Genomic DNA, 13,007 nt, shown 5'->3' with positions numbered 1-13,007 from the left:
CAAAATTCTCCAAGACAGGCTTCAGCAATACATGAACTGTGAATTTTCAGATGTTCAAGCTGGTTTTAGAAAAGGCAGAGGAACTAGAGATCAAATTGCCAACATTCATGGATCATTGATAAAGCAAGAGAGTTCTGTAAAAACATCTATTTCTGCTTTATTGACTATGCCAAAGACTTTAGTGTGTGGATCACAATAAACTGGAAAATTCTGAGAGATGGGAATACCAGACCACCTGACCTGCCTCTTGAGAAACCTATATGCAGGTCAGAAAGCAACAGTTAGAACTGAACATGGAACAACAGACTGGTTTAAAATAGGAAAAGGAGTACGTCAAGGCTGTATACTGTCACCCAGATTATTTAACTTATATGCAGAGTACATGATGAGAAATGCTGGGCTGGAAGAAGCACAAGCTAGAATCAAGACTGCCAGGAGAAATATCAATAATCTCAGATATGCAGATGACACCACCCTTATGGCAGAAAGTGAAGAAGAACTAAAGAGCCTCTTGATGAAAGTGAAAGAGGAGAGTGAAAAAGTTGGCTTAAAGCTCAACAATCAGAAAATGAAGATCATGGCATCCAGTCCCATCACTTCATGGCAAATAGGTGAGGAAATAGTGGAACAGTGGCTGACTTTATTTCTTGGGGCTCCAAAATCACTGTAGACGGTAATTGCAGCCATGAAATTAAAAGACACTTACTCCTTGGAAAGAAATTTGTGACCAACCTAGATAGCATATTAAAAAGCAGAGATATTACTTTGCCAACAAACGTCCACCTAGTCAAGACTACAGTTATTCCAGTAGTGAAGTATGGATGTGAGAGTTGGACTATAAAGAAAGCTGAGGACCAAAGAATTGATGCTTTTGAACTGTGGTGATGGAGAAGACTCTTGAGAGTCCCTTGGACTGCAAGGAGATCCAACCAGTCCATCCTAAAGGAAATCAGTCCTGGGTGTTCATTGGAAGGACTGATGTTGAAGCTGAAATGCCAATATTTTGGCCACCTGATGCGAGGAGCTGATTAATTTAAAAAGACCCTGATGCTGGGAAAAATTGAAGGGGGGAGAAGAAGGGGATGATAGAGGATGAGATGTTGGATAACATCACAGACTCATTGGACAGGAGTTTGGGTAAATTCCAGGAGTTGGTGATGGACAGGGAGGCCTGGCCTGCTGCAGTTCATGGGGTCACAAAGAGTAGGGCACTAGTGAGGGACTGAACTCAACTGAACTGAATTGATATTCTGAACAAAATACGTAATAAATTATGCATAAATTGGGCTTCCCAGGTAGCACTATTGGTAAAGAACCCACCTGCCAATGCAGGAGACATAAGAGATGCTGGTTAAGTCCCTAGGTTGGGAAGATTGTCTGTAGGATGGCATTGCAACTCACTCCAGTATTATTACCGGGAGACTCCCACGAACAGAGGAACCTGGTGGGCTACAATTCATAGGGTTGCAAGGAGTCAGATATGACTGAAGCACTTAGCATGTATGCATGAACTATGATATTTTGCTGCTAAATCCAGGGGTAAATAAATAATTTAATCATTATTATACAATCAAGCATTCTTTATTATTGATGACCTTGGCTATGCAGTTTTATTATAGATGTTAAGATTCTGATACATCTCATTTGAGAGAAGGCAAAATCTTCCTTCATGAAAATATTTGGAAGCACCTTAAAACAATGATGTTTTTCACCCTGGGCCTAGTTATTTGCAATTCATTTATAATTCTTAACCTTCAGACATTGATATATAACATCTATTTAAAGAGAAATTATTAATGTAACAAGGATCAACCTGGCTCTTGAATTTCAAATGTTCTCTTAATTAAATTGGTGTTCTTGTACTACATGTATTTAGAGGCCTGGGATAGAGATGAGTTCTGTAAATCAAAATATTAATATTGCACATGAAAGTCTATGAAATGCCTCTGCATCCCCAGATACAGAAGGAACTCTTACTATAGCTTGTGTTGTCAATACAGTTCATTTTTCCATTGATTGCAAACTTTCTATACATTGTTCACAATTGTACTAATCTTCACTTTTATTAGTTCACAATAACTATAATGTTATATCTTATGGTGCAGAAGTTACATAAAGTATATTCTACTTTACCTGAGGTTAAAATATGTAATACATTTTAGTTTTATATATCAGTGTCAAAAATTAAAAATGTGATGGTTTCAAGACAATAGTGCTTTCATTTACTTATATGCATAGTATTAACTGGGTTATAGATATTTGTGAGCTGTTCATTGGGTTACTTAATTATAAAGAACCCTAAATGTAAGAACACTAACAGACACTATGATTGTATATGCACCTATTGCATGTGCAATATGTATGTAGATGCACATATTAGCTCTCTCTTTTACATGAAGTCTAAACAATGGTAAGTTTACACAAGGTTAGGCTGCATACAAATAATAAGACTGTATATACATGAATGAGTTTAGACTGTAAAGCTATATAAAAATGAATATGAATTTAAGTTTCAAGTGTTATATCCTAATATCATCCAAACAGAATGGGTAATAAGTATATTACTCCAATAAATATTCATTAGATACTTATAATCACCTTGTGCCATTGTTATGTAGGCAACAAAGTCAGAAAAAAACTGTTCATGTCAATATGGGGCTTATATTCTAGAAAGAAAGGTGACTTTCAAAAAACGTATGTAGTATAATTTGTGCAGTAGTTTGAGCATTCTTTGGCATTGCCTTTCTTTGCGATTGAAATGAAAACTGACCTTTTCCAGTCCTGTGACCACTGCTGAGTTTTCCAAATTTGCTGGCATATTGAGTGCAGCCCTTTAAAATTGTCATCTTTTAGGATTTGAAATAGCTCAAATAGAATTCCATCAGCTCCACTAGCTTTGTCCGTAGAGATGCTTCCTAAAGCCCACTAGACTTTGCTTTCCAGGATGTCTGGCTGTAGGTGAGTGATCACTCCATTGTGGTTATCTGGGTCATTAAGATCTTTTCTGTATAGTTCTTCTGTGTATTCTTGCCATCTCTACTTAATATCTTTTGCTTCTGTTAAGTCCATACCACTTCTGTACTTTATTGTGTCCATCTTTGCATGAAAATTTCCCTTGGTATCCCTAATTTTCTGTAAGAGATCTCTAGTCTTCCCAATTCTGTTGTTTTCCTCTTTTTCTTTGCATTGATCACTGAAGAAAGCATTCTTATCTCTCCTTGCTATTCTTTGGAACTCTGCATTCAGATGGGTATATTTTTCTTTTTCTCCTTTAACTTTTGTATCTTTTCTTAGCTAGTGTAAGCCCTCCTCAGGTGACCATTTTGCCTTTTTCCATTTCTTTTTCTTGGGGATGGTCTTGATCACTGCCTCCCATACAATGTCATGAACCTCCGTCCATAGTTCATCAGGCACTCTGTCTATCAGATCTAATCCCCTTGAACTTATTTGTCACTTCCACTGTATAATATTAAGGGATTTGATTTAGTTCATACCTGAACAGTCTAGTGGTTTCCCTAATTTCTTACGTTTAAGTCTGAATTTGACAATAAGGAGTTCATGTTCTGAGCCACAGTCAGCTCCCATTCTTGTTTTTGCTGACTGTATAGAGCTTCTCCATCTTTGGCTGCAAAGAATATAATCAATCTGATTTCATTATTGACCTTTTGGTGATGTCCATGTGTAGAGTGTTATTTTGTGTTGCTGAAAGAGAGTGTTTGTTATGACCAATGTGTTCTCTTGGCAAAACATTTTTAGCCTTTGCCCTACTTCGTTTTGTACTCCAAGGCCAAACTTGCCTGTTACTGAAGGTATCTCTTGACTTCCTACTTGTACATTCCAGTACCTTTTAATTAAAAGGACATCTTTTGGGGTGTTATTTCTAAAAGGCTTTGCAGGTCTTCATAGAACCATTCAACTTCAGCTTCTTCAGCATTACTGGTCTGGGTGTAGACTTAGATTACAGTGATATTGAATGGCTTGCCTTGGAAATGAAGAGATCATTCTTTCATTTTTGAGATTGCCTTCAAGTACTGCATTTCAGACTCTTTTTTTTTTTTTTAAATTTTAAAATCTTTAATTCTTACATGCATTCCCAAACATGAACCCCCTCCCACCTCCCTCCCATAACATCTTTCTGGGTCATCCCCATGCACCAGCCCCAAGCATGCTGCATCCTGCGTCAGACATAGACTGGCGATTCAATTCACATGATAGTATACATGTTAGAATGTCATTCTCCCAAATCATCCCACCCTCTCCCTCTCCCTCTGTGTCCAAAAGTCCGTTATACAGGGTCGTCATTGCCATCTTCCTAAATTCCATATATGTGTTAGTATACTGTATTGGTGTTTTTCTTTCTGGCTTACTTCACTCTGTATAATCGGCTCCAGTTTCATCCATCTCATCAGAACTGATTCAAATGAATTCTTTTAACGGCTGAGTAATACTCCATTGTGTATATGTACCACAGCTTTCTTATCCATTCATCTGCTGATGGACATCTAGGTTGTTTCCATGTCCTGGCTATTATAAACAGTGCTGCGATGAACATTGGGGTACATGTGTCTCTTTCAATTCTGGTCATAAGGTAGTTCTATTTGCAATTTTTAAGGAATCTCCACTGTTCTCCATAGTGGCTGTACTAGTTTGCATTCCCACCAACAGTGTAGGAGGGTTCCTTTTCTCCACACCCTCTCCAGCATTTATTGCTTGCAGATTTTTGGATCGCAGCCATTCTGACTGGTGTGAAGTGGTACCTCATTGTGGTTTTGATTTGCATTTCTCTAATAATGAGTGATGTTGAGCATCTTTTCATGTGTTTGTTAGCCATCCGTATGTCTTCTTTTTTTTTGTTGTTGACTATGATGGCTACTCCATTTCTTCTAAGGCATTTTTGCCCACAGTAGTAGATATATTGGTCATCTGAGTTGAATTCACCCATTCTAATCCATTTTAGATCACTGATTCCTAAAATGTCAATGATCAATCTTGCCATCTCCTGTTTGACCATTTACAATTAACATTGATCTATGGACCTAACATTTAAGGTTCTTATGCAATACCAGACCACCTGACCTGCCTTCTGAGAAATCTGTATGCGGGTCAAGAAGCAACAGTTAGAACTGGACATGGAAGAAAAGAGTGGTTCCAAATCCGGAAAGGAGTACGTCAAGGTTGTATATTGTCACTCTGCTGATTTAACTTATAAGCAGAGTACATCATGAGAAATGCTGGGCTGGAGGAAGCACAAGCTGGAATCAAGATTGCTGGGAGAAATATCAATAACCTCAGATATGCAGATGACACCACGCTTATGGCAGAAGGCAAAGAAGAAATAAAGAGCCTCTTGATGAAAGTGAAAGAGGAGGGAGAAAAATTTGGCTTAAAAAAGTTAGCTCAACTTCTGCAACACTAAGATCACGGTATCTTGTCCCATCACTTCATAACAAATAGATGGAAAAACAATAGAAACAGTGACAGACTTTATTTTCTTGGCCTCTGAAATCACTGCAGATGGTGACTGCAGCAATGAAATTAAAAGACTTATAAGAAAAGTTATGATCAACCTAGACAGCTTATTGAAAAGCAGAGATATTACCTTACCAACAAAAGTCTCTAGTCAAAGCTATGTTTTTTTCCATAGACATGTATGAATGTAAGTGTTGACTCTTAAGAAGTCTGAGCACCAAAGAATTGATGCTTTTGAACTGTGGTGCTGGAGAAGACTCTTGAGTCCCTTGAACTGCAGACAGATACAACCAGTCCATCCTAAAGGAAATCAGTTCTGAATATTTTGTGGCAGGACTGATGCTGAAGCTGAAACTCCAATACTTTTGCCACCTGTTTTGAAGAACTGACTCACTGTAAAAGACTGTGATGCTGGGAAAGATTGCAGATAGGAGGAGAAGAGGACAACCGAGAATGATATGGTTGGATGGTATCACTGACCCTATAACATGAGTTTAAGTAAGTTTTGGGATTTGGTGTTGGGTAGGGAAGCCTGGAGTGCTGCAATCCATGGAGTCTCAAAGCACTGGACAGGACTGAGTGACTGAACTGAACTGAACTGATGTAGTATACAGTAGTCAGTACAAAAGTGCCAAGTGGGTTGGATGTTCAAAGATATAAGAGGAGATCAGCTGAATGCTCAGAAAATCTTTATAAAATAAATAGCATTTCTCCTGGCCTTTGAAGAATAATTAAGATTGGAAATGCAGAGAAAAAGCAGATACTGAAACAGATCAGTGCACACAAAATAAATGAAAAAAAAAAAAAACAAAAAGAAAAAAAAAGAGACAAGAAAGCATGGCATGTAATCTGGGGAAATTATTCATTTTGATAGTACATGAAGGTCTGATAGATATAAAATCATTTTTAGAATTCACATAAATTAAGAAGCCTAAAATTTTTATTCTCTATGTCATAATATCATATTCAATGCATTTACCTAAAAGTCATATATTTTGGTACATATTTAATCAATATTAATATTATTGCAATGTATAGCAGGCACAGAAGGAATTCAGTATGGAAGAACCACAAGAATATTTTCAGCAAGTTCTGTAAATCACGTGACATTCTTTATAGATTGTAACTTGTAGTATGTGCATAGACCAATCAGAATGGATGCCAGCTAGTATGCCATACCAGTTTCTAGTGATTCTCAGCATCATATTAAGTTGTAATTTGACTCATTAAGATTAACTATACCTCATCCAAGTTATACACTAAAGTGGAAGTGTTACTGCTCAGTTATATCTGACTGTGTGTGACTGTATGGACTGTAGCCCACCAGGCTCCTCTGTCCATAGGATTCTTCAGGTAAGAATGCTGGTGAAGTGAGAGTCACTCAGTCATGTCTGACTCTTTGCAACCCCATGAACTGTATAGTCCATGGAATTATTCAGCCCAGAATACTGGAGTGGGTAGCCTTTCCCTTCTTCAGGGATCTTCCCAACCAAGGGATGGAATCCAGGTCTCTCGCATTGCAGGCAGATTCTTCAACAGCTGAGCCACTGGAGTGGGTTGCCATTTCCTCCTCCAGGGGATCTTCCAGACTCAGAGATCGAACTTGATCTTCTCCAATGCAGGCAGATTCTTTTACTGTCTGAGCCACCACAGAAGCCCCCAACTTATATAAATAACTACAAAATTAAAAGTTTGAGCTTAATTTCAATACATATAAATAGGCATTTTGTTTCTAATTACACTGCATAATTTATTTCAGTGATTAAAGTGAAAAATTTAATAGATATGAATTAACTTTTTACATCCCACATAAACCATTCTATTTTCTTGTTGAAGTTCCTTTCCTTCTTATCAATCACAGAAGTTTGTTTTTCTTTTTAAAAAGTAGTCATTAACTGAATTTATATAGTAACATCATTTTGTGAAATAATAGCATTTCCAGTTGACAATAAAAAAGCAAATTAGTCTGTCTAATGCATCTGATTCTTACTGCAGCAGTAATTTTCTAACATCTGCAGCTATACATATTCATTAAATTTCTCTAATATTATAAAGCAAAAGATTACCAACAATTTCTAAAGGGCTGGAAAGAAACAGAGGTTACAAGAAAATTACTGTACTATATTTGGCATTTAAAAAAATTGGAGCTATATTTAGTATTTGTACTGACATAAAAATTTAAAACAAACACTAATAAATAGCTCTTATCAACTTCTCCTTTGGAATAAAATAATAATTGAAACTTAAGGTATCATTTGGCTTTTTAAATATATAATTGGAGGCAGGTTGCTCTCAATTTCACATCAACCAGGATTGCACTCAGGAATGAATGAGTAATTCTAGTCAATTTGTATATGTGTATGTGTGTGTAATTCAATAGATAGAGAAGTTTTCTCTGGCAAGGAAATGTTTTTTATATCAAATTTATGTGTGTGTGTGTGTGTGTTTCTCTATAGGGCTCTAGTATAATAAGATTTGTATATGAGATTTTTACCTCCTTACTTGCTTGGAGTAATAAACTCCTTCACTTTTTTTTTTTTTTTTTTTTTTACTGTAGGTATAGAGAACCACCCTACTTAAGCCAGGTCCTCCTTAGAATGGTCCATGGCAAACAATGATCAAAACAGGGTGAGAAATCCTTGGACACTTCCAAATTAGCTATTTTTATATATGAATGTTTACCCCAGGGCACCCTGTTGTTTAGCTAGAGTTTGCTTCATCGACACCCTCACAACTTGAAGCAGAATCTCCTTAATTCTATTTCTAGATCAATTCCTCACTTTTCAATCCTTAATAATAACCTTTACACCAAATGCCAATCAGTGTTTCTTATAAAAAGACCCACATGTTCAGCACACAGAGAATGAGATGACTGTCAATGCTCTTCTTCTGTTTCATACATTCAAAATGGGAATTAGGCCATACAGTATGTGACATACTTGTTTATATAGAAGAAAATATTGAGAAAAAAAGGGAAAAATATAGAGAAAGTACTTAACATGTAAGAATATGGGCACAAGCTATTCCCCCAATGGGAGATGATAACTTCTTTCCTATCTGTCCCTTGGAGCAACTTTTCAAGGTCCTTTCGTTCTCCTGAAATGAACCACCAGCAGATCCATTTGTTAGCAGCTCTGATGAGGTAATTCGTATTCAGTTCAGTTCAGTTCAGTTCAGTTGCTCAGTTGTGTCCGACTCTTTGTGACCCCATAAATTGCTGCACGCCAGGCCTCCCTGTCCATCACCAACTCCCAGAGTCCACTCAGACTCACGTCCATCGAGTCCGTGATGCCATCCAGCCATCTCATCCTCTGTCGTCCCCTTCTCCTCCTATCCCCAATCCCTCCCATCATCAGAGTCTTGTCCAATGAGTCAACTCTTCGCATGAGGTGGCCAAAGTACTGGAGTTTCAGCTTTAGCATCATTCCTTCCAAAGAAATCCCAGGGTTGATCTCCTTCAGAATGGACTGGTTGGATCTCCTTGCAGTCCAAGGGACTCTCAAGAGTCTTCTCCAACACCACAGTTCAAAAGCATCAATTCTTTGGTGCTCAGCCTTCTTCACAGTCCAACTCTCACATCCATACATGACCACTGGAAAAACCATAGCCTTGACTAGACGACCCTTAGTTAGCAAAGTAATGTCTCTGCTTTTGAATATGCTATCTAGGTTGGTCATAACTTTTCTTCCAAGGAGTAAGCGTCTTTTAATTTCATGGCTACAGTCACCATCTGCAGTGATTTTGGAGCCCAAAAAAATAAAGTCAGCCACTGTTTCCCCATCTATTTCCCATGAACTGATGGGACCGAATGCCATGATCTTCGTTTTCTGAATGTTGAACTTTAAGCCAACTTTTTCACTCTCCTCTTTCACTTTCATCAAGAGGCTTTTAGTTCTTCTTCACTTTCTAGGTCAGGTAAATCAGATTGTCTTTGTGCAGAGGCAATTATCAACGAACAGTTTACAGGTGCTCAATTGACTTAAAATTTACTTAATGATATATATTACACACCATTTGACAGGCACCTAGCTAAACACTAGAAATACTATGGCCAGATGTTTAAGATACATCTTTGCACTGAAGGAACTCGCAGTCTAATGCAGAGAACAACTATGTAGCAAATATGATAACTGTTGTAAGAGAAATAATTTCAAGGTACAGTATAGAAACACAAAGGAAGGAGCAATTTATTGTTAAGTTTAATGTGTTTATTGATCTGTACTAGCTATTCTTACTCCTTCACCTGTGCTGCTTCTAATTTTCTCTGGATTGGGAAAATGCATCAATGTTTTTACCATAGTCATATAAAGTTATCAGCTATAAATGACATTGTGAGGTCGGGTCTCACTTTTGAAAAAGCGATTTTTGTAGGATGTAATTAGTGATACATTTTGAATATTTGAGGAAATTAAAAAGTAGGTTTACATCTCTATTTCAGTTAGAGGATTTGCTGGAAATCTGAGTTTCATATATAAGTTGTTATTCTACAGTTTAATTTTTCACCAGATTCTGAGGGTGAAAATCCCAGGTTGTCTAAGATATTAATCACTAAGCTTAATGGGTTAAGAAAATAAAGACTTGGAGAATGTAAAAGGAATGCTTCTTCAAACTCAACTGGCTTCTGTGAAGAGGGATTTTCTCTAAACATTTTGGGATTTTTCCTGGCCACCTTAGCTTTTCCAAAGAGATGGAATGAATTACCTGCAGAGTCAAGGTGAGCAAAGAACCATGCAACCTCTTTTCATTTTTCTTTCTTTTCTTGATATATGACTGTCTTTGGAAAGCTTCAACAAGTATTTATTTAAAACTTTGATATGCCAAATACTGTACTTATTGGAATACTGCAGTGAGTAAATGGAACAAGAATTCTACCCCTCATAGAATTTAAGTTGTAGCAGAGTTAGAAAGACAGTAGCAACATAAATAAATAAAATAGAAAGTATGTGGAACTGTGATGAATAGAATGGAAAAAAACTAAAGCAGAGAAGGAGGTTGGATTCAGGTATGGGAAGGATTGGTAGCTATTTTAAATAACGGACTTTTGGACTCAGAGGGAGAGGGAGAGGGTGGGATGATTTGGGAGAATGACATTCTAACATGTATACTATCATGTGAATTGAATCGCCAGTCTATGTCTGACGCAGGATGCAGCATGCTTGGGGCTGGTGCATGGGGATGACCCAGAAAGATGTTATGGGGAGGGAGGTGGGAGGGGGGTTCATGTTTGGCAATGCATGTAAGAATTAAAGATTTTAAAATTTAAAAAATAAAAAACAAAAAATAAATAAATAAATAAATGTGATAGGAAAGTTCTTACTGATGTACTATTTGAGCCAAAAGCTTAAGGGGAGCAAGGGGGTCATATGTTTAGTTATGAGAAGACTATTTCAGATAAGGAAAGAAAACTTGCAAAGACTTTGTAATGGAATCCCACTCACGAAATCCAAGCAAGAGCAGGAAATTCTGTGAAGTATTCTATAGGTTTCTCCATTCTAATAAATTTTAAGAAGCTAGCTTACACACATTGAGCAAGAAGGGAAGGAATAGTAATGGTGGCTTCTATTTGTCATTACAATACAAATGTTTAATAAATTCTGTGATTTTATACCAGGAATATATAATATATGTTGCTTTATATTTAAGACATGTTTTAATATGTAGTATATTATATTAATATAACAAGGTACAATCTTTGAGTTGTAAAATAAATGTCATGAGGATGTAATGAACAGCATGATGAAAGCGGTTAATATTGTATCAAATATTTGAAAGTTTCTGAGAGTAAATCTTAAAAGTTCTCATTATGAGAAAAACTTTTTATTACTATATATGGTGATGGATGTTAACTAGACTTACTGTGATAATTATTGCACAATATATACAAATACTGAATCAATATGTTGTACCTAAAACTAATATAATGCTACATATTCAAATATTATATATTAAATATTATATTAATATTTAGAATTTATTAATAATATAATTATATTATTAATAGACACTAAATGTTGTGTATATTATATATTTATAATTAAAATTGAATATAATTACATTATATATTATTACATATTATAATTATTATATACATATATAATATAATTATATTACATATTATAATATATGATTATATTATTAATAAACACTATGGCAGAAAGTGAAGAGGAACTAAAAGCCTCTTGAAAGTGAAAGTGGAGAGTGAAAAAGTTGGCTCAAAGCTCAACATTCAGAAAATGAAGACCATGGCATCTGGTCCCATCACTTCATGGGAAATAGATGGGGAAACAGTGGAAACAGTGGCAGACTTTATTTTGGGGGCTCCAAAATCACTGCAGATGGTGATTGCAGCCATAAAATTAAAAGACGCTTACTCCTTGGAAGAAAAGTTATGACCAACCTAGATAGCATATTCAAAAACAGAGACATTACTTTGCTGACTAAGGGCAGTCTAGTCAAGGCTATGGTTTTTCCTATGGTCATGTATGGATGTGAGAGTTGGACTGTGAAGAGGGCTGAGTGCTGAAGCATTGATGCTTTTGAACTGTGGTGTTGGAGAAGACTCTTGAGAGTCCCTTGGACTGCAAGGAGATCCAGCCAGTCCATTCTGAAGGAGATCAGCCCTTGGATTTCTTTGGAAGGAATGATGCTAAAGCTGAAACTCCAGTACTTTGGCCCCCTCATGCGACGAGTTGACTCATTGGAAAAGACTGTGATGCTAGGAGGGATTGGGGGCAGAAGAAGAAGGGGACGATCGAGGATAAGATGGCTGGATGGAATCACCGACTCAATGCACGTGAGTCTGAGTGAACTCCGGGAGTTGGTGATGGACAGGGAGCCCTGGCATGCTGCGATTCATGGGGTCACAAAGAGTCGGACACAACTGAGTGAATGAACTGAACTGACATATTAATATAATATTTAATATATAATATTTGGACATATAGCATTTATTAATTTGGGGTACAACATATTGATTCAGTATTTGTATATATTGTGCAATAATTATCACGGTGAGTCTAGTTAACATCCATCACCATATATAGTAACAAAAAGTTTTTCTCATAATGAGAACTTTTAAGATTTACTCTTAGAAACTTTCGAATATTTGATACAATATTAACCGCATTCATCATGCTGTTCATTACATCCCCACGACTTATTTATTTTACAACTCGAAGATTGTACCTTATGACCTCCTTTACCCATAACATCCACCTTTCTTCCTCTAGTATTCACCAATCTTTTTTCTGTATCTATAAGTTTCTTTCATTTAGCACAATACCTTCAAGTTTCAAACATGTCACAAGTGGCAATGGAAATATTTTATTCTTTATATATGACTGAAATACACACACATATATGTATAAATATATATGCATTTATTCCACCATGGGACAGAGAATACATTAAGTGTTGCACTTTAGACCAATGTCGATTTTATTAATGCCGCTGTGACATAAATAATCCTTTACCCTTTAAAAATGTTATGGCTTTAAGTTATGGTTGATTTTAATATGGAATAAATGTGTGCTCAGTCA

Source organism: Ovis aries, chromosome 1, assembly GCF_016772045.2.
Source record: "Ovis aries strain OAR_USU_Benz2616 breed Rambouillet chromosome 1, ARS-UI_Ramb_v3.0, whole genome shotgun sequence".
NCBI lineage: Eukaryota > Metazoa > Chordata > Mammalia > Artiodactyla > Bovidae > Ovis > Ovis aries.
Note: the sequence above shows the minus strand (reverse complement) of the source record.